Source organism: Dreissena polymorpha, chromosome 6 (genome assembly GCF_020536995.1).
Source record: "Dreissena polymorpha isolate Duluth1 chromosome 6, UMN_Dpol_1.0, whole genome shotgun sequence".
Taxonomy (NCBI): Eukaryota; Metazoa; Mollusca; class Bivalvia; order Myida; family Dreissenidae; genus Dreissena; species Dreissena polymorpha.
The window spans coordinates 10,522,901-10,547,723 of record NC_068360.1 but is presented as its reverse complement, the minus strand read 5'-3'; the positions used below and the strand labels follow the sequence as shown (position 1 = coordinate 10,547,723).

Below are 24,823 nucleotides of genomic sequence, written 5' to 3'. Positions count from 1 at the left end.
TGTTTTTCATTAAACAACTAAATCACTTGAATGTGTATGCTGTATAATTAGACACTCACTTTAATGTGTTTGAAGCAAAATGCAACTAAATCAGGTCAGTGTATTCGCTGCATAATACTTTTAAATCAGGTCAATGTGGTCATTGCATAACACAACTAAATCAGGTGAATGTGTTTGCTTCATAATGCAACACTCAGGTCAATGCTTGGCTGCAAAATGCAACGAAATCAGGTCATTATGTTTGCTGCATAATACAAAAATCAGATAAATGTGTTCGCTGCGTAATGCATTCAGGTTAATGTGTTGGCTGCATAATACACAAATCAGGTCAATGTGTTATCTGTATAATGCAACACTGAGGTAAATGTGCTCTTTCCTTTATACAACATTCAGGTCAGTGTGTTCTCTGCATAATAAAACTAAATCATGGCCATTCATACCTTGACAAAGAAATTTGTTTTTACAGTGATGTATGCATTCGATTTTTCGTTCAATTGCTCTCCTTATTGATATCCGAGTTTTTCAAATTGCAGCGTTTTATCTTCCTCTGATATATTGTTTTAGTGCTAGAAGGTAACAACATTGCAGGGCATATACCTAATTTTTGTAAAATGATACATGCCATTAACCCGCAATCTATTTCATTACATTTATATTTGATTTATTGTTTTTTAATAACAAAAAAAATACATCTGGAGCAGTTAAGCAAAACTTCCGTGTCATACAAATATAAACAATCAATAGGAGAAATCCTTAAGGGTATGGCAATTTAAAAAAGTGCTATGTTGCAGATAATATTATAACATGTATATTGCCTTTCTAAGTTTTGCTTGTCAGCATGATCGTGGCTGTCCAACTAGTGTTTTCCGGTCAAAATTAGCAATGTTTGTATGAATCCAGAGCGAAATATACATTGGACAATTTGTTAGTGACTATCTGATATATCTGTTAAGTTGTTAACTCTTATCGTGTTTAATTTGGTTGTTATTGTATCTATGAACTATGATGTTCATAATAGCAATACTAAACTATTGGTCCTTCACAGTCAACATTTAAGTTTGCCCTTTCGTTTACCAGATCTGCTTGCCGCTCCTCACAAGTAGTTATTTCCGTTGATCTTGATTGTGACAGCAAATTGTATGTGGTACTTACAGTAATATATTAAAAAGTAGACCCAATCCGAAAATATTGTGTATGCCCCGGCATTGACTGACTGAGAGGTATATAATGATTGACTCATCCTTCCGTCTCTACATTGTTAACACTAAATGCCACATTCCATAGAATATCAATTATGTTTCCTACAAAGCTTTCATACTTGCATGGATGTTGTCCTTGAACACTATCAACACACCCACTCTAACCTTACCTCTTGTTGCTGTTGACGCTGACCTACATTTTGCTGAGACTAATGCAGAGTCCAATCTCTTGTTTAACCCTTTTCCACTTAGATACATATTTGTACACATTTGTAGTCTCTTACAAAATAATATTAAATTAAATTCCTTTTTAACAAGATGCAAGTTGTAAAGGCCTCAATTTCAACCCTTAGATACTGATAAGCAGCGAACAGCATAAAAACCTGAACAGTCTGCGAGTTACTCGCAGGGTTAGAGTTAGAACGGTATTTTAGAACTTTTCTTTTTTCGTCAATCTGGTTGACTGCCCCTTTAAGGCTAGTGACTTATTACTGACGTAACAATACTGATTATACATCGTATCTTAAAATCTGTTTTTTGCGCAAAGTATGCTGTCTCATCATGAGTTTTTTAAAGTCCTTTTGTAGACAGAATTTCACTACCAACACCCTTCCAGCTCTCATGGAAATATGTATTATAGGTGCCCAATATACATAATTATGTATCTTTATCAAGACATGGCAGTGGGGAAAGATTCGTGCGTGCTTAATTTCATTCAACATGTATTTCTATGAAGTCAGTCAAGAGCCACTATTTCAGAAAACGGATGCAATTTTTATTAATTGCTATTTCCAGCCATCCACTATTTAAGTACTCACAGTCAACAAGGGTGTGTGTTGACCTTCTTGTTTTACTGTAGCTGTCTTATACAGAGGTTTTGACCTAGATTCCTTTCCATACTTGTATGCAGCGAGAAAATTGATGGCAGATATAATTGCGCACATGTTCATGTTTTTGTATGTTCATGCTATTTGCATCTTCCTCCCATGTCAACATTAGTAGATTTAACGCAAACAATCTGCCTTGCATGCAAACTTAAGTAGATTTTACGCAAACAATTGAAGGCCACAATTTACTGTACATGAAATAGTAATGCTAGACATTGTTTAATCTTTTAAAAAACATTTAAGTCGGCAATTTTGTTATGCTCTCTTCCAAAAACACTTTTAATAATTTAAACTTCAGACTGGAGGAGGATGAATGGTAGATTGTTCTCAAGTGGTTCAACACAGAGTCATGAATGCATACTTCAACCACTAGTTAATAACTCGAAGTGTTCTCCTCAACAAGGACGATAGTATTCATAATGAGAAATGTTTAATTGAAACTTGTTTGAAAGACACACTCAACTTAACAATACCATCATTGGGATCATATACTTGGAAAAAGTATTTTGAGTATGAAAACCCACCAATGGTTAAAGAGGTTTGTTTTTAGAACATTCAGTTAGTACACTTATTATACAATTTTAAGCAAGCTCCACAAGAAACTTTGCAAATTATTTGTAATTGACTGACATGTATAGTTTAATCATATAGAATACATACACATACACATATGTGCATACATGTGCTATGTTATCTCCTAGATCATCTATGGCAGTATAGTGCTTGCATATTGCTGCATATATTTTTTTGATCATTTATTTTCAATGGTTTTTATATCTCAATATAAGTAATAATTTCATTTTGCCTTATTAAAATGGCATGAGCAAACATTTTTGTTCAAATTGCAGTTTAAAGTTGATTTTAACAAGTTTACAATTCCACTGCAATTTACAGAATCATTTTTAACTTTGCTTTAATTAATTATCATTCTTCCACCACCCTTACCTATTTGTGTAGACAGATTTTGAAATTAAAGGTTATTTTGCGACAAATCATGTGGTTATACTGCAATACATTATGGAGTTATTCTGCTATCAAAACCTGTAAATGTTGTAGGGCTTTTTTCCTTCTTTACGTGTGGCCTGGGTCAGCCATCTCACAGTTTTGATGCAAGCATTTCACAAATCTAATATATCCACACTATTTAACAAAACCAGCTTTTGTAAGTTGCTTGACATTTAACAGACATTGTAAATTCAGAAGTACAATTCATCCGTCTGTCTGTCACAGACTTTTAAAAGCTATATCTCAGAAACTATTTAAGTTTTTCAACATGAAACTTCATAGGTGTCTATATATAAATGAGGAGAAGTGGGATATCAATTCAACGAATTTGCTTGTTGTTAAGGAATTACAAGTATGACACTGGTGAAACCAGTGTTGTAACGTTAGTTCGGCTAAAAAAACACACCAGTGCATTGGACCGTCAGTAAATTGTATAATAGAACTTGAGATCCTTTATTTAAAAAGTCAGCATGGGGATCCAGATTTGTTTGAATAAGGAGTCACTTTAAAGATATCACAGTAAGATTTAAGCATGCACTTTTACAACGGAAATACCTTAAATCAGAAAGATCATGTGACGAAAGTGAAAACACTTGAGTAATGTAGTACTGGCAGAGAGCGAGAAAAGGGCAGCAATTTGGAGTAGATTTTCGTATTCTAATTCGTTTATATGTATAAATATTCTTTAAAGCTTCAATAATTTCTTTTCAAATAGATTAAATTTCATTTTCATGAAATGCATTTTAATGTCAAATATTGTTAATATGTATGATTTATAGGGAATCCTATGCGCATGTGACATGGCACAATTGTTATTGACAAAGGCTTTAAACTTGGAAAAATTATATGGCTTACATTTCTCACATGAAAACTAAATTTAATGTATAACTAATGTGTCTAGCTACACAACAGAAATCACACAGACAAACATTTTAATGTTTGTCAAAAGTATTGACTATGAATCACTGAAGACACAGTTAAACCTGTCCGAATTTAGTTGCTCATATGATGTATGATTTTATTTTTCGAAAGCAAAAGTGTCCAGCCAATGAAAATATTTTACTATACTTATGCATAAAAATCATCATTTTACAATTTCTACAAGTATGTGAATATTGTTTGTATAATTTTGAGGAGTTTGTGACTAAATTTCTCACAATTTTGAAATTTGTGGGATTTTTGGTTTTCAAATAAATTGAGCGTCTTACTTTAACTTCACAAAAAAGGAAAGAGAGCCCTCTGTTGTCATGGTAATTCAAGAAATTCCCAGATGTTCAGTTCAGTAAAATGTGCCTCCTTAAATATGTGATATAGGAGAGGTTTGAAAAACATATCATTTCTGCATTCGGCCCAGTGAAACCACATTTAAGTAGTAAAATGTTCATACATATGTTACCAAACCTGTTGACTTGGTATACATTTGGCATGATTAGCTTAATATTGTTATTGAATGTAATTTCCTCAAATAATCTGAATGAACCTGACAAAAGTTATTATAATTCAAGATTGTTGGTCATGAAAACAAATGCATGTATTTTTTGTTGAAAAAGGGCATATTATGTATAAACAATCATGTTAAATTTAAAATTATATATAGCTTACGTTGTTTGTTAAGGTAATAACCAACGGTTTGTTATTCTGATGCTTGTAATTAATTCCTATTCGTCGGAACTCCAAACCGTTGGTGATCACCTCACGAAGACAATTATTAATTCGCTTCTAATTAACTCATGTCCGTTTTGTTTGGGTAAATCAACAAAACATGCAAAGTTTAATGCTTTCATGCCATCAAAGTCGGGACCTACAAGGATTTCATTACAGTTCATGACACCGACAACCAAGTAGAGCACAGTTACAGTACAGATCTAACAAAGAAAACTCCGATTTTCGGTTAAGGCTTTATAAAATATAAAAGTAAACATGTTTGTCTCGACAATATTTAAATCAAAGTAAAATTTGGGCCTATTGATATCAAAAACCTGGTCAACAGGTTAAAGGTTACGCTTAAGTTGTAACAACTGTAGAAGCTACCCTTATGACTAAATGTTGATCACATTTGGTAAGAATTTGTATCATCACAATATCACAACACAGATGAAATCTAAGTAAAGTGTATTCAAAACTTATGTTACCGCGTCAAATATAAGAAAATGCATATGAACACTATAAATGCTTTAATTGTTTAACTTAGTCAAATGAAATATAGCCTGAATGGTTTAGGGATCGCATGGGTTATATAGATTTTATGAATATCAACATAATATTCAACATCAGCGCATTCAAAATACAATGCCAATCGGTTTCATATTATATATATTGACTAACATCCTTGTTAATTATGATCCTGGAGTCTTTACATTCCGCACTCCAGGGACAACATCCTTTAAACACATCGATAGACCAAAACTACTTATAACTTATTATATTCTGAACCGCCTTGTCACTTAGGTTATGTAAATTGATGCCTATGTTGTAAATGCATAGTGATTCTCTACAGCAGTTGTTTAAATGTGAATGCAGTGGTAAAAGCTGGTCACAAAACGAGGTTCACATAAATTGTAAAACAAAATTAAGAGATTAACCGAGACTTACCTAAGTTGAAGGTTGATCACAATTTTATCGACTGCATACTGTTAAATCTTCTGTGCCTTAGTGTTTGCCTTGCATCTTGTATTTTGGTCCTCAACTGAAAGTAAGCTAACGTGGTTATTGTCTTCTCTTTGTGTTGTCTACAACCAGCTTCAAATCTCCACTTCAACCACTGGGAAGATTCGAACAAACCTTCACATAAATGATCAATGGGTGATCCTCTATCAAAGTTCTTTAAAAAGTTCCAGTAAGATGCATGTATTGATTATCAGTAGTACGGTGGCATATAGGTGACATTCACTCCTTTTTGTTAATCACTCCTCTTGTTTTACATTGCACTCCTCTTTTTTCTATCTAGTTCCAGCGACATACTTACTTGAGAAAACGACCTACTAACTCGAACTCGAGGGAACAATCAGCTAAGTCGAGTGAATGATATAGAAAAAAAGGAGTGCACAACTAAATGAAAGATGCGTGCAATCAAAAAAGAGCGGTGCAGTAAAAATATGAGGGGTGCATTAGACAACATAAGAGAGCATTTTAACTATCTCAAGGGAACGACTTACTTACTCGTGGGAACGAGTAAGCTATGTTGTGGGACAACTTACTAAGTTAAAGGAACGCTCGAGACAAAAAAAAAGTGAAAAACTAAATAAAAGAGGAGTGCAACGAAAAAAAGAGCGGTGCAGTAAAGTGTTTAATGCACTGCTCTTTTTTTCATTGCACTCTTCATTTATTTAGTTTTGCACTACTTTTTTGTATCTCATTCTCTCGACTTAATAAATCATTCCCACGACAAAGTTTACTCGTTCCCTCTAGTAAGTATGTCGTGGGAACGAGATAGAAAAAAGAGGAGTGCAGTTTATAAAAAAGAGGAGTAAAGGTCATCTCTATGCCACTGTACATCTAAATATGAATGCAAGCATGTCTGTATAAATTAAGTTTATTCTCATAAATTTAATATTAACTATTTGTATTTATTTTAAAATTCATTTAAGCATATTGATATATTTAGCTTTGCTTTGAATAATTGTGTATTGTTTTTTTCATTCCGCCTCTTCTAACCATGTTAAGGATGGCCCCCACCTTGCCCCTGTACTGACCTGTGGGTCATTTTTATTGTCATATGGGCTGGGATGGTCATGGAAGGAAGAAAGTGTAAGATTTTGAAGGGACTTGTTCACATATTTTGTGAGAAGGTTGACTGACATAAGTCAGTGATATAACTAAAAAAAATTAATACAGCAACAAATTTAAATTAAACAAAAACAGACATATACCGGTAACTACAAATAATACAAATATATAGCAGTACATATTTTATGGTATGGTAATATGCTTTTACTGTTTTTTTTTAATCTGTATATTATTTTAAGTAGGCATGTTTTAATAAACATGCGTATCTTTGTTTAATATTTCCTTTATGTCATTTCATAAATTGTATTATTTCCGTTTTAAACAGAGACTGTACGATTTTGTCAAATATTTATGAATTTATATAAAACGTGTAAAAAAACTTATTATACATATAATTCAATATAAATTAAAATAAAAGTTAAGAAGGAAATTTGTCGAAAAATGCGAAATAAGCCTGATATTTAATTCTGAAATCGACAATGTCTGTACAGTCGAGTTCGCCAGCATGTATATCATGCATGCACGATGTGAATCTAAATTTTGTTTTACGGATCATTTTAATTTCCTGCAACGATATATATTCATACGACACACGAACACTAACTCCGAACCTAATAAAAAGATGAATGCTTCGGTTATTGTAGGAAAATATGTACGAAATATATTCGTCACAATCGGCTCGGTGCGCTAATTTGTCTTTGCTGCATTTTATGAAATTCGTCTTCAATGTATATTTTTTTCTTGCCTATTTTGCGTTATTGTAACATATTTTGATCAATATGTTACAATTTAACACACACAAAAACGTATAGTCTTGCTTTAATAATATTTGTTAAAATAAATTGCGAACTTTTTAACCAATTTATGTAAAATTGCTCCATCTTAATCTGTAAAGAAAATGACACTAACACAGGACATCAACAAGAACGATCAAGAACGTGTCATTTAAATAATGCTCAATCTGTGTCAGTTTGCAACATGTATGGGGAAAAATTGTTGCCTTGTTTAAATGATAAGGGATTTGATTACAGTACATGAATATATCTTTAAACATTTTCTATAAAATATGTGTTCGTCATTTTCAGTAAACAAATTTACTGCATAATGTTACATCAAATACTGCCAGGAGTAAAAAGTCAGTTGAGAAAGCCAAGAAATCATGCGAGAATTATAGCTGCTTGCCTACTCTGGAATGTATGGGTTTAGTTTTAACCTACGCCTTATATATTTATGCCCACCTTCGAAGAAGAGGGGGTATATTGCTTTGCACATATCGGCCGGTCTGTCTGTCGGTCGGTCTGTCGTTCAGTCGGTCCGTACACCAGGTGGTTTACGGATGATAATTCAAGAATGCTTGGGCCTAGAATCATGAAACTTCATAGGTACATTGATCATGACTCGCAGATGACCCCTATTGATTTTGAGGTCACTAGGTCAAAGGTCAAGGTCACGGTGACCCGAAATAGTAATATGGTTTTTGGATGATAACTTAAGAACGCATACGCGGCCAACAGGGCGAACTCTGAACAATATAACTGAAGCAACTGGTCTGTAATTCTAAATCTATAATTATCAGTCCAATGAAACATCATCATTTGAGAAAAATAAAGTGGATCAGTAAAATATTATCAGAATATGAGATTTTTTTGTATTTTTGTATATTAAATATTGTGTTAATGTTTAATTTTGTTGATTAATATTAATATAAGCAGGGCAGGGGAGGTAATACACTATCATAACTTTCTTATATACATGGGAAACAAATGCAATAAGATTAAATTTCATGTTTAAGAAATAGAGGATATTTGTTCATGTCAGTGTGAGATAATTTGTTATTTTTTTCATTGTCCCTTGACATATTGCTTTTATATTTTGCATACTTGTTTACCAACATCACCCCAACCTATATCCCCCCAACCTCACCCAGCCTATTTTTTTTAAACATCATCTAATAAATTACCCCACCCCACATTACACCCCCCTCTCACCCCCCCATCCCCCTACCCACTACACCCCAAAAAATTATTTTTTTTAAACATCTAATAAATTACCACACCCCACATTATACCCCTCTCTCACTCCCCCATACCCCCCCATTTATTTTAAACATCTAATAAATTACCACACCCCACATAAAACCTGCCTCTCACTCCCCTACCCCACTACCCCCCCCCCCAACAAATTTTTTTTGAAACAACTTATAAATTACCACAACCCACATTATACCCCCCTCTCACCCCCCCTACTCCCCCACCCCCCCACCCCCAATTTTTTTTTAAAACATCTTATAAATAACCCCACCCCACATTATACCCCCCTCTCACCCCCACCCCCCTACCCCCCCAACCTCCCACATTTTTTTAAACATCTTATAAATTACCTCACCCCACATTATACCCCTCTCATCCCCCCATCCCCCCAAAAAAAAAATTTTTTTTTTAAACATCTTCTAAATAACCACACCCCACATTATACCCCCTCTCAACCCCACCCCCCTACCCCCCCACCCCCTCCCAATTGTTTTTTAAAACATCTGATAAATTACCAAACCCCACATTATACCCCCTCTCACCCCCACCCCCCTACCCCCCCATCCCCACAATAATAACTTTTTTAAACATCTAATAAATTACCACACCCCACATTATACCCCCCTCTCACTCCCCCTACCCCCCCAAAAAAAAATAAATAAAATAAACATCTAATAAATTACCACACCCCACATTAAACCCCCCTCTCTCCCCCTTTACCCCCCCACCCAATTTTCTTTTTAACATCTAATAAATTACCACACCCCACATTATATCCCCCTCTCACCTCCACCCCCCTACCCCCCACCCATTAACACACCCCACATTATACCCCCTACACCCCCATCCCCCAAATTTTTTTTAAACATCTAATAAATTACCACACCCCACATTATACCCCCCTCTCACTCCCCACTAACCACCCGCTCCCCCCCCTTTTTAAGCATCTAATAAATTACCACACCCCACATTATACCCCCTCTCACCCCCTACCCCCCACACAATTTTTTGTTCTTTTTAATTTTTGAAAGATCGCCTAATAAATTATTGAATATGAACAATTTCCCCGTGATGGCTAACGTTATACTGTCAAGCACTCGAATAGTCGAGCGCGCTGTCCTCTGACAGCTCTTGTTAGGTCACAAGGTCAAAGGTCAAGGTCACAGTGACTCGAAATAGTAAAATGGTTTCCGGATGATAACTCAAGAATGATTACGCCTAGAATCATGAAACTTCATAGGTACATTGATCATGACTGGCAGATGAACCCTATTGATTTTCAGGCCACTATGTCAAAGGTCAAGGTCACAGTGACTCGAAAGAGTACAATGGTTTCCGGATGATATGTTAAATTATGTCAAAGGTCAATTTCACTGTGACAAAAAACGTATTCACAAAATGGCTGCCACTACAACTGACAGCCCATATGGGGGCATGCATGTTTTACAAACAGCCCTTGTTTAATTTGAGTAAAGATTTATGTTATTCAAATAAAAGTTGGTTTGCTATATTCTCAAATCCTTTTTCTAAAAATAAGGGATGTAGTTGACACTTGTTCGTAATTTCATTTCATCGTTCCTCAAAAGGTTGTAACTTTGTTGCTCTGGTCTCTTCCCTACCATTGAGTTATTAAATGGTAATTAAAATGAATGCGTTTTGGTTTCCTTTTATATTGTTTAATTTGAGTTGCAATGCTATGAGGTTAAATTTTATTCACACTTATATGTATCATGAATATTGCTGGGCCAAGTGTGAGGTTGACCGTTCCAAGGCGGTGACCCAAGCTTTATTCATATATAAGTTTATGTTGTTAAGTATTGTGCTGTGTTGTACTATTTTGCAATTGGTCACTTGCCTTAAATTAATGACCAACTAATTGCATGTCACCAACATGCAATACTGCTCCAGCACCTGGAGTTTCACTTCTTTATTTTCAAACGAAAAATTTAAAGATATTATGTTATTCACTGCAGTAAACATATTAGAACAATGATTAAAATATGCTATGTCTTCAGAATATCCACAAAACATGCGTTTATCATGAATCATAAGAATTTTTTTTTATAACGATGTGAACACTATGACAAGTTTTATCCACCAGTTTATACTTTTAAACATAAAGATTGACGTTTTTAAACGCACATTCCAATGACGTCATACTGTGGATTCACTAATTTTAAGGAGGTCTCATTTTCGCACACCTATCATTTCTCCAATTTATGATCACTGGAATATTTACCAATTAGGTTTTCCGAATTCTTCACGTTAAAAGTGAAACGTTGAATCAAATCAGTCGTAACACCCTATGCCGTTATGTTTGAAAATAAGACGTTCTTCTGACGTTGATATGAACTCTTTGTAAAAATATAAGCACAACTTTGGCATGTTAAACTTTTATTAGAAAATAAGTTAATAGATGCACAGCTTTCAACATTCTTTTTCAAACTTTCAATGTGAAATGAACTGCTTGAATGCTATAACCATAAAAGTATACATCTGCAATAAAGCCTGTCTATAGTGAACATATCAAATGGCACTGAAGTCAGAGAGACATATACCTGTAATACAAGTATAAAATTAATTACTGCAAAATCTAAAAAAGATAAGCACTAATTTCTTCCTGCCTTTCAAGTCCAAATTTGAAACATTTTAGTATTTTAATTATAATAGACAGCTTTTTACACACATTTATAATACCTAAAATCTTACCTTTTACTGTAAAAGTAGTTTTCTTTGAAAACATCTCCTTTCTATAAGAAAGAACTTTCAATGAGAAAGGTGTTGAAACAATTATATTATTTTACCATCTAAGAGGGAGAACAGTGTCATTTATCAACATAAACACCGATAAAGCCATATTTCTCCCTATTTTATTAACCAATAGCACAATAGTTTGTGTTTCCTGTTGATATAAACCAGATACAGTAATTCCTTTACAAGGTAAGGGCTTCATATTTTATTTTTTACCTTTAATAAGGGGCACAACTGGCTTATGTTAAAATGATTTAAGTGCACTTAAATCCTTTTGGCACATGTATTACCTCTCAATATGTATGAAAACATATTGTGCCAAAAAGACTTAATTGCTATTAAAGCTTTCTTGTAGTCATGAAAAGGATATAAAGCATTCTGACATACAAGGGATTTGTCGATAAGCACTTAGTGCACCTTGGTTCTGTCGGATATACTATGTTGTATACAAGATATGATTCCAGGGAATAGTGCAAATTGAAGAGTATTGGAAAAGCTTTCTTAACGTGCATAAAAGTGAATTTTTATAAAAAGTGCACTTACCACGTTCTAGCTCTAACCCCTCGATAAAACAACATTTTTTTAAAACCTTTAAATATATAAGTTAACATGATCCAGTGTAGAAAATAGAAAAATAGGGCAAAATTGAATTATCTATTGCCTTGAATTTGTTTAAAACAGTAAAATATGTCAAATTGATTATTTAAGACTTTCCTTATTTTCCCCAAAATCCGGCGTTTCGCGCGATTTTTTCCCCTAAAAAAAGGCAGGCCATTTCCACAAAATCAGATAAAAAATCTTGATATGTGAATATAGCTAAAAGCCCTGTTAACTTGTTATGGTAAATAGTAGTATATACATTACCCCATATCCAGACATGGTAGGGGATTAACTGCTGTTGGTTTTCCATCAAGAAAATGTCTCTACTGTCCTTTGAAGGATACCAAGACTTGTTGCTTACAAGCCGCCCAACAATATGCAGCCATTTGTCACGCGTCTCATGATTGGTCTTGCGGGTAGGGAAAGGGTACAGCCTTGAAAAATAATACATTCATGCGACACTTGAAATATAAAAATCAGGGCTATATAATATTTGCTTAATCCCCCCTTTTTTACCCATTATTGGTATAAAAAATACGATATTATAATGAGTACCAATAATCTATGGTTTGGGTCAGGAATTACAAAGTTAGCTGTGGAAATACCCCTCTATTTAGAGCTCTGTCTATCTTTCTTGTAACTTTTGGCCACCATGCATGTACTCTTTATTATCAATGGAATAGCTACTTACTTTATTATTCCTAATGAACAAAATGTATTTTAAATACACCTTGATTCTCAAGTTATCATCTCAAATCGTCCTTTTCAGTAAATCGTAAATCTCTCGAAACAATACTTTCTTAAAGCATTGTAGTTGAATATCCTTTCAGGTGGACGATAATAGGGTATACTTATTAGACAGTCCAATTGTGAAAGGTTCTAAGAATGTTAATTTGTCATAAAATGTTTATGAATTAATATTCCTTACTGCAACCTACAGCTTCATAAGTCATGAAGATTGTTCCCATTTCAAAATCAGTTAACCCATTCAAACTGTAAGATTTGAGAATTAAGAGGCTCTCGTAAATACGGGTGTAAATACTCGTTTAATCTTTAGCAAATTTCATCGCATTTACTACCGGCTAAATGAACGCATAAAACCATCATTATTTCGATATTTATTTAAACATACCTGAAAGGTGGTTCACATGCACACAACTTCTCTTTGCGCAAACATCCGCATTTGTCACAAAACTGATGTTTCCACTTCTTAAGCCAATAACCGCCGTTTGAGCAATCTTTCACAGAGCAAGTCAGTGCTATTTTCAATTTTGTACTCGAAATTTCAAGTCGGGTAAGTTACTCAAGCTGACTTTTCGTCTGCACATGTGCAGACGCTAAGTGTTTATCAGTGTTGTATCAATCTCCACGCAGAGTTGTCGTTCCTTGCTCTCACATACAACTCTGCGAAAGGCTCAGCCCTCCATTTTGTCTATAAAATAGATAAAACCGAACAAACGCATTCAACGTATATTTGATTGGATATTTTAGATCGCATGCATTAAATTAAGAAATAAGACTTTTAAATGTACGATAAATCGTGCAAAAACTTGCGAGTTTTAATGCAACTCTTTGGAACTCATTTATTGCCCATTTACGCAGATGGAATCTTTCCACGCACTTCATAAATGTAAACAATTGAACATATTTTTTTTGAGTGACGTTAGGAATTGCTTCGACGTGTGTATGTATGTTGGTTTCTTAACATAAAAAAAACAAATCCATTTTATAATAATGAATTAATACTGATATAAGATATCATGGTAAGAGATGGTTTTCTTTAATGCAGTAAATGCAATGTAACCGTCGTGCACGAGATTGTTTAGTATTCTGTAACCTCAATGATGAACACTTGGAATGAGTATGGCATAAATGAGACGCTTGCATAACAATAGTCCGTTCTGAGCCCAACACAGAGGTGAATGTAATGTAACCGTTGTGCAAGAGATTGGTGTTGTATATGATTGATTTGATTTTATGAACACAGGTCATACAGGTTTTACTTCTGAAAACGTTTATTACGGTTTATGTATCTCTTACTCTGAGTTTGGATAGTATACAGGAGCAGGACATGTAGGTGTCGCTTATAGGACTTTAAGACAAGCCGCCGGATGTTAGCATATTTTCAAGAAACTTAAATATGTTTCAAGGCAAACACACTCTAACAACGACCGAATTCAAGTGCATTCTAAATAGTTTATAAGATGTACATGCTTACTCAAACTGTCTACTCGACTAGAAAGATGCATCTTATTTTTTCATTTTCACATGTAATACATGAACAGAAAATAATCGCGTATCCAATCTAAGGTACTCACTGTAAACAATCCATTTACTCGCATGATTCCGTTAAATATTGGTTTGTCTTAAACTATACCGAAAAACGTGTATCGGCGATTTAAAATGCTATGGCACATGCTTGGAAATACGAATTCTGTCAATATGTTGAATACTTTATTGGTATCTGCAAGCAATAATCACTATCTGAAAATAAACAAGATGAAGATTGCACTTAAATAGTATGCTAATAGCTTTATCTCTCAAAGACTTTTAGTAGTGATTATTTGACTATCACAGACCAAACAAATGAAAGAGATATGAAACAAAATACACTATATGGAAAAGTGTTTAACAAATTAATATATTAAACTAAAAACCCATATACGTGTGCCCGGCTGATGTGGAGAGTCATAAGTCAACTGGCGTCTGGAGTACTGGTTTTTTCAACAGCCTTGGTATACCTCGTGTTGAAACGGATGCCTGTATAAGCCCTTGCTGAATTGCCTTTGTTTGAGTACTGGGTATAGAGAGCTCTGGAGCGTTAGTATATACTATTTGTTGGCCTAATACAGGGATTTCAGAAGATTTTGAAAACCAGGAGTAAAAATGACCTCAAAATAATGAGGGGTCAACATAAACATGATAATGGTAACATAACTGAAGTTACTTGAAATGTTCCTTTATGCAGGTTGAGGGTTTTGTTATAGCTTATTTATCATAATAATTAATAAAATATTTTCACAAAAGCATTGATATTTTCTTAATTTACCATTTCTGGTCCTTTTTTAAGTTGGATTTTGGACAACAAATGTGTCAAAATGATGCAAGATTAATTTTTTGCAGGAGTCAAAAATGAAAATATTGCACCTTGCTTGCATCAACATACACGATTCTGCTTCAATTGAAATCACTGCTTATAGATTGGGAAGATACATCTAGTTGAGTAGGCATAGATCTTTGAAGTTTGGAAGAACTATAGCGATAAGTCTGTGTGTCCATGTTATATTATATAGTGGATTGTTCTGTGTCTAGACGTGTTTTCGGGACATGAGTGTCTGTTGCATATTTCTTGTTTATGTTGGACATTTTAACTATACAGTACATTATGAAGTACGAAGTATGACCAGTGGTTGGTATGCACATTCGAAGGACATACTTTTATCATTTTTTTTTCAAAACGTGGGATAATCCAGAAAAACGTTTACATTTTTACCGTAATTTAAAGGTCAATTTAGTACAATTGATATCCTTCGCAAGATAAATATGTTATATATAATGTTCGCTTAAATAATGTTTGACATTTTCATTTGACGTCCTTCATTCCGGTTGTCGTGTGGCATGTCAGCGTTGATAAAGTAATGATAAATATTACTGTTCGTTGTTTATGAGGGCTTTTATTACGAATCATATAAATAGTGTTAAGGACAATTATTCGCTTTCTCTTAATGTTAAAAGGGTTAATGTTATGTACATGCTCTGCGTTTCATTACAAAAGCGTACGTATTTCTGGATTATCCTTCGTATATTGACTTTCGTGTGAAACTATGTTATTATATCAGTTATGAAGTGTTCTTTTTCTGAATATAAAACTTTAACCAGCTTGATTGTCTTGTAGAAAAAAAAACAAATTATATTTAATTTTACTCGGTAGTTGTAGAGTTGGAATAAGCTCTGTTAATTGCAATGTATCATCATATTTTTTATTTATTTTACCAGTGGACACAAACTCCGACGCCGGAAAGAAACAATAAAACACATGTCGCAGGGTGTCCCAAAAAATGCACAGTAGCAAAGAAGGTAGGATCACAATAATATCTACGGAATCAATCAGTTTACAGAAGAAATAATTTTGAAAATATAATGTATTTTTTCTGTAAGCCACGAGACTCTTAACATCTGGGAAAATGTCTTTGAGGACTCCGCCTTGATTTCTTTTACCCCACCTGAGTACGAGGTTGTTATGGCCTCTTTTTCTTCGTAAGTCGTCAGTAAAGAATCTTCGACATGTGAACACATTAGTAGCTGTATTTATAGCCAAATTGTTATGAAACCTAGAATATTCAGCCTCGTGATATACTTGGCGCGTTTCAAACTGGAGTTCGTAGGTTAAGAAAGTAGGTCATGATGTCAAATCAAATTACAGAACGAGCTTGTGAAGTCTCTAAAGTCCACAAGTATTGCTTGATCTCCATGAAACATTGATTATTTGTCCAAATCATATTTCGGTCGAGATCAAAACTGGTATACGTGGGTTCAAATACCACACCACTTATATAATATAAAGAAATCGCCTATTAACATCATAGAGGCAACATGTTCCAAATATTAACGAATGTTGATCAAAACATTGGTTTCAATGCTATATCGGCTGATTGTGTAACTGGTATACGTGGGGTCGAGCACATCATGTTTCGAAATCAAATATAAGACAAAAAGTTGTTCACACTCTAAAGACAATTTTTATAGCCACACATTCATACCATTGGTCATAAAATTTTTCCCAATACTATCTCTGATGATTCCGAAAGTGTATTACGACGTGATAACACATAGGTAACTAGGTCAGGATTTTTAAAAAGCTTGTGAACACTCTAAATGTAACTTGTATGTCCCAATCTTCGTTACACTTGGTCAGAACATATTTTTTAATGATATCTCAGACGAGTTGGAAAATGCTTAATGTTAGTCAGATAATACAAACTTGGAACCACTCCTTAGGCAACTTGTATTCAAGTCTCAGCCGGAAACGTGGTACGAACATTTTTCCCCCCTGAAATTTCGGGTGAATTCAAAACTGGTAAAAACTAGATCACTAGTTCATATTTAAGTAAAAGCTTGGAAACACCCCTGTGGCAACATTTATTGCTTAATCTTAATGAAACTTGGTCAGACAATTTCCTATCATGATATCATCACGATTGTTATCAAAACTGGGTCGCTTTGGATAAAAAACTAGGTCACTAGATAAAAATTGAAGGAGAGGATTTGGTACACTGTTGAGGCTACACTGATTGCTCAATCTACACGTAACTTGGTCAGCACATTAGTTATGATGATATGTCGACCATTTTATGATATGGGCAATGTGGACTCAAAAAGTCGATCAGTAGATTGATTTGAATTGAAAGATTGTTGACACTTATAAGGTCAGATGTATTGCAAAATTTATTAAATCAAGGTAATTTTGTCGAACCAATTGATATCACAGACGAGTTCACAACTGGGACCGTTGGGTCAACCATTAGGTCCGTAGGTCAGATTAAGAAATAAACACTCACTTTTATTGTCCAATTGTCTCGAACCTTAAGCATGGTGACACTTAAATAAAAAGCTTATGAAAGCTCTAAAGACAACATTTATTTCCGAAGACCACATTTATTTCTCAAACTTCATGAAGCTAAGTCACCATCCGCTAGTGTGGATGTTTGTCTACAATTGTTAGGAGCTGTAACAAATCTATGTTTGGTATTGTTTATTTTGGATTTTATGGTGATTTACATAAAATGCGCACATATCAATGTTGTTCACTGCAATACATTATGAAAACTTCATGCTCATGAAGGTGCGTGGTTCCTTTGCCATAATGCGAAGTTTCAAATAATAATTTCATATGTAAAAGTACGAGTCTATTAAATATAAATATATAAATGCTTTATAAGTTTTGGTTGAAGGTATATTTCGAGATCTTTAAAGATAAAATCTCAAATTGCAATGTCCAGAGTTAAGTGTTTTATTAGGGAACATCGTGTGTTTTAGCAGTTTGTTCAAACCATGCTCTTTTCTCAAGGATTTTCCCATCCTGGGTGTAACTTGCTTTCGTCATATGTATATAAGAAAAACATGATACATTTTATTTTCCAAAACTATAAAGGTGCATGATATTTGGTATTTAGCATATGTAGTGGTCCTTGACAAAGTTGTGTTCCAATTATGCCACTGGGAACAAAACTGGCGACACCCGGTAGTGAGGTCGCATGTGTACGAAGAATATTAGAAAAAACTACTTCAACAACCTAATCCGATGCCACAAGGCCCAGACATGTGTTATTTGTTTACATATGGTAGCATTTTCTGATTGCCTTTTATTTTAGTTATTTTTTCAAATCTTGCTTATGTGGCTGAAATCGGTAACTTGTGTTCCTTATTGTGTATAGTGAAAACCTGAATATTTAGCTAACATCATTCTTTTAATTGCAAGTAAGCAATCGATTTACAAGGCACACCGAAACTAAAAGTATGCATTTATATTCAGATATGTCTAAAAGAGAAGCATTTCAAAATTAACCGTTAAAAGTATATAGATCGGTAGGTTTGTAGGATTATAAAATGTAGGAAGGTCGGTTGGTCGGTTTGTAGACTTTTCCAATGATATTCAGAGAACGCTCTGCTCTGCAAATTGTAAATTGGTTTCACGGTAACTTTTGATTATAGGTAGACGCCTATCGAGTTAATAGGTCATATGTCAGAGTGTCTCCAACAGTTGTTTTCAAACTTTTTTTTGCGAACACTTTTACATATGATCATTTAAATTGTTGTACTGAAAAAAATATATAAAAATATAATAAGATCACCATTGGCGGGCAGGCGGCGTCCACAGCAGTGTCTGCTCTCTAATTCAAAGAGTTATCATCCGATCTTCACCAAACTTAGTCGGATGTTGTATCTGGACAATATCTAGGTCAAGTTTAAATATGGGTCATGCCGGGTCAAAAACTAGTTCAAGAGGTCACTTAGTGCATTTCAAGCATGGTGTCCGATCTCTAATTGAAGTAGTTTTCATCCGATCTTTACCAAATTTGGTCAGGAATTGTTTCTAGATGATATCTAGGTCAAGTTTTAATAGTAGTTTTCATCCGATCTTCACCAAATTTGGTCAGAAGTTGTGTCTAGATGATATCTAGGTCAAGTTCAAATATGGGTCATGCTGAATCAATGACTAGGTCACGAGGTCACTTAGTGCGTTTCAAGGATTTAGCATAGTGTCCGCTCTCTAATTGAAGTTGTTTTAATCCGATCTTCACCAATTTTGGTCAGAAGTTGTGTTAGGATGATATCTAGGTAAAGTTTGAATATGGGTCATGCCGGGTCAAAAAATAGGTCACGGGGTCACTTAGTGCATTTCAAGGATTTAGCATGGTGTCCGTTCTCTAATTAAAGTAGTTTTCATCCGATCTTTACCAATTTTGGACAGAAGTTGTGTTTAGATGATATCTAGGTCAAGTATAAATATGGGTCATGCCGGGTCAAAAAATAGGTTACGGGGTCATTAAGTGTATTTCAAGGATTTAGCATGATGTTCGCTCTCTTATTGAAGTAGTTTAAATCCGATCTTTACCACATTTGGTCAGAAGTTGTGTCTGGAAGATATCTAGGAAAAGATTAAGTATGTGTCATGCCTGGTCAAAAACTAGGTCACGATGTAACTTAGTGCATTTCAAGGATTTAACATGGTGTCCGCTCTCTAATTGAAGTAGTTTTCATCCGATCTTTACCAAATTAGGTCAGAGGTTGAGTCTAAATGATATCTAGGTCAATTTCAAATATGGATCATGCCGAATCAATGACTAGGTCACGAGGTCGCTTAGTGCATTTCAAGGATTTAGCATGGTGTCCGCTCTCTAATTGAAGTAGTTTTCATCCGATCTTCACCAATTTTGGTCAGAAGTTGTGTCTAAATTATATCTAGGTCAAGTTCAAATCTGGGTCATGCCGGGTCAAAGACTAGTTCACGAGGTCGCTTATTGCATTTCAAGCATTTAGCACGGTGTCTGCTCTTTAATTGAACTATTTTTCATTCGTTCTATGGTAAAGTTATAGAATTGTCCAAAACCTTCAAACGGGCGTATTTGTGACAGTTTCGCACGCTTGTTGAAGTAAACCGGTCCAGCGATTTTTTAATCTAATTGAGAAAAGTATCTCTACCAGCCAAATTAGGAAATAAGCGCAATACAAAGAAAATTACAAGTTGTAAAGTTCCCATGTGAAATCTTAAAACTGGGCATTGTAGGTATTATTAATTTCTTTGTACCTAATTGTACGAACCCATCTAAATATTCTTTTTCGATGAAATGTGGACTTGTTCACACAGCTGAGAACCTTACTGATGAACCTCCAGGGCATCGTTTGACACCTGACCCAGGTTGGTCATCATCAACAGTTAAAGCTTTCTTAAAGTCATGCATTGACAACGGCACATGAGGAAGATGTTCTCTTTTATTATTTTCTAGTTATTATAATATTTTTGTTATGAGTTACTCATTTAATTACAAAAAAGTATTCATTTTACGTTAATAAACTTCGCCGGCGGAATCAATAATGATTAAAACGGAAATGACCTGATCGAATACGCTGCTTTATGCAACCTTAATCAATCAAGCCATGTTCTCGTGGTTACATGCAACCTCTTGTATGTGTTCACTTGCTGATAACACGAATTAGGAACGATATTGAGCCAACTTGCCTTCGTTTTTTATGTTTAGACGGCAATGGGAATTTTGCAATTTTGCATTTTTGAGAAAATTTACCGGGGCTTTATAAGAAAGGAAAAATATTGCTGCTGATCAAAGCTCAACGTCAATGTGTCAATTAACAGAACATTTGTTTCGGTTTCTAGAATTGAGAATTGTTTGACCTGCGATCATGCACATTAGTATATATAGATGGAAAGAACGGAAGGCGCAGTTTAATTTTGAAGTCAACAGGATAAAGGTGAAGGGCACATAAGCTTGTATCAAGAAAATTATTATTTCATTGTATCTAGAGAATGCTTTCACCTACGATCATGCAAATTCAAGGTCACTTGAGCTTGTATAATCGATTGGGATTTGCTAAATATCTAGAGAATTAATATCATGATACGCATTCATATGCTGGTTAATAGACTTGCACGAAAGACGACCCTTTAGGATATTCACATCAGGAGATCTCAGCTTAAGGTCACATTTACGACTTTTCTGCGATTGTTTGGTCATTAAACAACTTTTGTTTGTTTTTCAATAAAATTTAATGCAAAATGACATTTTCACAGTTATTATAGGTAATAATTAATAATATTTATTCTTATAATGGACTGTTGTTTTTGCGTCGTGCTTAGCAGAAGTATGACTCTTGTTTGTGTTTCCAACATGGAAAATAGAGTCCCAACAGTGTGTGTTCATTCCCCTGATTGCCTAGCGGAGAGTGCTCAAACTTTCGTAGCTGACCGACTTTCAGGTGTATATGATTATTAAGAAGTTATTTTAGCTGCGACATATTTTGGCTCTGTTATGGCTCTGTTATGGCCCTTGGTCTTTTCTAGTTTTAAATTTCAAATAATTAAACAGTTTAAAGTTCTAATTTAACATGTTCGAAAACTGAATCGATTGTATGCTTAATGTAAAGGAGTCCATTTACAAAAAGTAGACATATCCAAAATATTTGTAGTAATAATTATTATCGATATTATATATAATTGCAGAAATCAGTGAAATGGAAGATGAGAGCAAAGTCGAAGAGATTGCATCACATTTACAAGATGGCAGAATAGTTAAACTTAGCAAATCTTTTCTCATGAAGATAAAAAATTGTTCCGACCTAACGAACAAGGGTGGTGGTTTCGGTAAAATATATATTTGTAAGTATATATATATATATATATATATATATATATATATATATATATATATATATATATATATATATATATATTTATATATTTATATATATATATATATATCTTTATAATGTGTAATATCTTGTTTAGTATTTGTTAACTGTTACTTTATAATCTAGTTTAATGTTCCATTCGTACATTTTGCAAGTCCTTACTTTTTTGTTTAAGCTCGCATTCCTATTCCTGGATTTAAACACAAACTTGTCCTAAAGGAAATTGGAGGAGGTAATGAGAATTCAAAATCTCAAACGCAACTTTTTGGGTCCGTTAAAAATGTGAGTATGTGTATTATGTGTTATATGTGGTAATTTGTCCAATCAGAAACGTAAACACCATGCATATACGCATCTCTAAATATACTTTAGCTACTTAGTACTCGTTCGTTCGATTTAAACAAATGTACTTACATCAGCGCTGTTTTAGGAGAAGCTGGCATCACGCTTGAGACACTTTGCTATCGTTCCACTGTTGGCATACCACGATGATCTGTCGATAGGGAAAGATTATGCAAACGGAAACGAACGAAACGGAAAAGCTTTGTTGATAGATGAGAACGACACTCCATCGAATAACGCAACATTTACGATTTTTAATGATGCCTTTCTTATTTATTAACTAATTTTTGTTAAATTTAGATTCTTCACAAATATACATCTCTGAATATTTTGATCTTTATGCGATTTCATCAACATTTCGAACAAGAATTACTACGCTAAAACAAAAATACACGACGTAAAAGTTTATTTTTTTATATTCTTAAAGTACTTTATTATTTGAACTTCAACTTAACAATTATCATCTCCTAGGTGCAAGGTATAATGCAGGTTAACTCGTTGCTTTGAAGACATTTTTATTTATTTATCTCGTCGAGAACCGTAATATCTGATGAATGTCATGGAATGTTCTTCCATTCCCAAATACTCGTCCATTCAGGTTCTCGTACACTATATTTATTTACATAAATGATACAATTGTCATGAATATGTTTAAACAGTTTTAAGTCGGGTTATTTTGATTCAGAGTAAGCATAGATTGTGAGATGTAATAAATGTGTAAATGCACGCTTTTTCTCGTCTATTCGCAAATTCACTCATTTGTGAAATGTATTCAAAACATATTTTGGTTTTCTGAAAAGAGATTGATCTTATATAATTTTTTGTAAAATTATTTTCCAATGAACATAAGAAATATGTAATTATTTTCATTTACACTTAGAAATGACGCGCACGCGTTCATGCGTGTTAAAGCATCACAGATGAATTATTTCATTTAATTAAGTAGATGATTATATAAAACAGCATCATATGAATTTTGTAGTATTATTATTGAACCGTTTATCTTCGTTACAGGTGAAAATGAGTACACTACTTCTACTTATACTACTACAAGTTCTACTTCTACTTCTATTTCTATTTCTACTACTACTTCTACTACTACTACTACTTCTACTACTACTACTACTACTACTACTACTACTACTACTACTACTACTACTACTACTACTACTACTACTACTACTACTACTACTACTACTACTACTACTACTACTACTACTACTACTACTACTACTACTACTACTACTACTACTTAAATACTTCTACCATTACACTTAGTGTAACTACTACTAATAAAACAACACCTTCTTGTGATAACAATAATGATGATGATGATGAATATGATGATAATGGTCTGGTATATGACATTTTCTATTGTATAGCGGTATAGCGGTCCTCTATCCTGTTTGTTCAAATCTTGTCCGTGGGTAATACTGGCTCTGCTCTGATAGTTACATATTTCCCTTAAATGGATCTTTTCACGTTTTGGTAAATTGACATAATTGAAAAAAGTTGTTTCAGATTTGCAAATATTCTTTTAAGTTATGATATTTGTGTAAAAGTAGTAATACTGAAAATTTACCATGGTCTCATATAACCATTAAATGCATCTTTTGACGATGTAAAAAAACTGAAAATTATAAAGCGTTGCAACGCGAAACGATTGAATAATTTGGAGAGTTCTGTTGCTGTCGTTTTTTTTGTGAAACTACGAAGATTGCTTATATAAAGTATAAAATATGCCTCTCTTCCATACTTATATGTTCTCATATATAACCATACAATCAAGCGGTTTCGAATACGGTATGTAAAATTATAGAGTGATCTTCGATTTAAATTATTAAAAACCTGACTTTGTGTTCCAAATTTGCCTCGGCTTGTTCGTAAGTTGTTTTCGTTATTGTACAGCATAAAAATCGTCTCTTAGCAAAGATCACTCTTGTATCAGAATAAGAATTCGTGTAAGCAATTCTGGGCTATCATGGTCCTCTTGTTATGAAACTCATCTATAGCATTAGTAGACTGTGTTTATGGCCACACTTAATCGGTATAAAACTTTCCGAATGTTTTGCAACATTTCTCTAGTTTAACCAAATTCAAATTTTTATCAGTAATAATAGATTGCATTAAAACGTATGTTATCAAATAAACGATAGTATTGACACAGCTTTGTAAACAAACATGCTTTTTGCCCTACATTTAGGCGACCATGTCATTGATAAATTAAAATCATCGACACATTCGTGTGTCCAAAAATCGTTAAGAATGATGGCAAACACAACGATTTCGTACGTACTACTGAGAACACAATCGACCTGTCCCGCAACATATTTACAAATACACATAGAAAAATCCAAAC

At 33.9% G+C, this 24,823-nt stretch overlaps 1 long non-coding RNA gene across 2 annotated transcripts in view; it reads left to right on the top strand.

The window, feature by feature from the left end:
* The window catches only part of LOC127836689 (uncharacterized), a 34,895-nt gene extending 11,931 nt beyond the window's left edge, over positions 1–22,964 (top strand). For both annotated transcript variants that reach the window (XR_008028872.1, XR_008028871.1), the window contains exons 2-5: positions 16,195–16,275; positions 21,935–22,090; positions 22,298–22,404; positions 22,553–22,964. This is a non-coding gene — a long non-coding RNA (uncharacterized LOC127836689). The remainder of the gene's footprint in view (positions 1–16,194; positions 16,276–21,934; positions 22,091–22,297; positions 22,405–22,552) is intronic.
* The last annotated feature ends 1,859 nt before the right edge of the window (positions 22,965–24,823 follow it).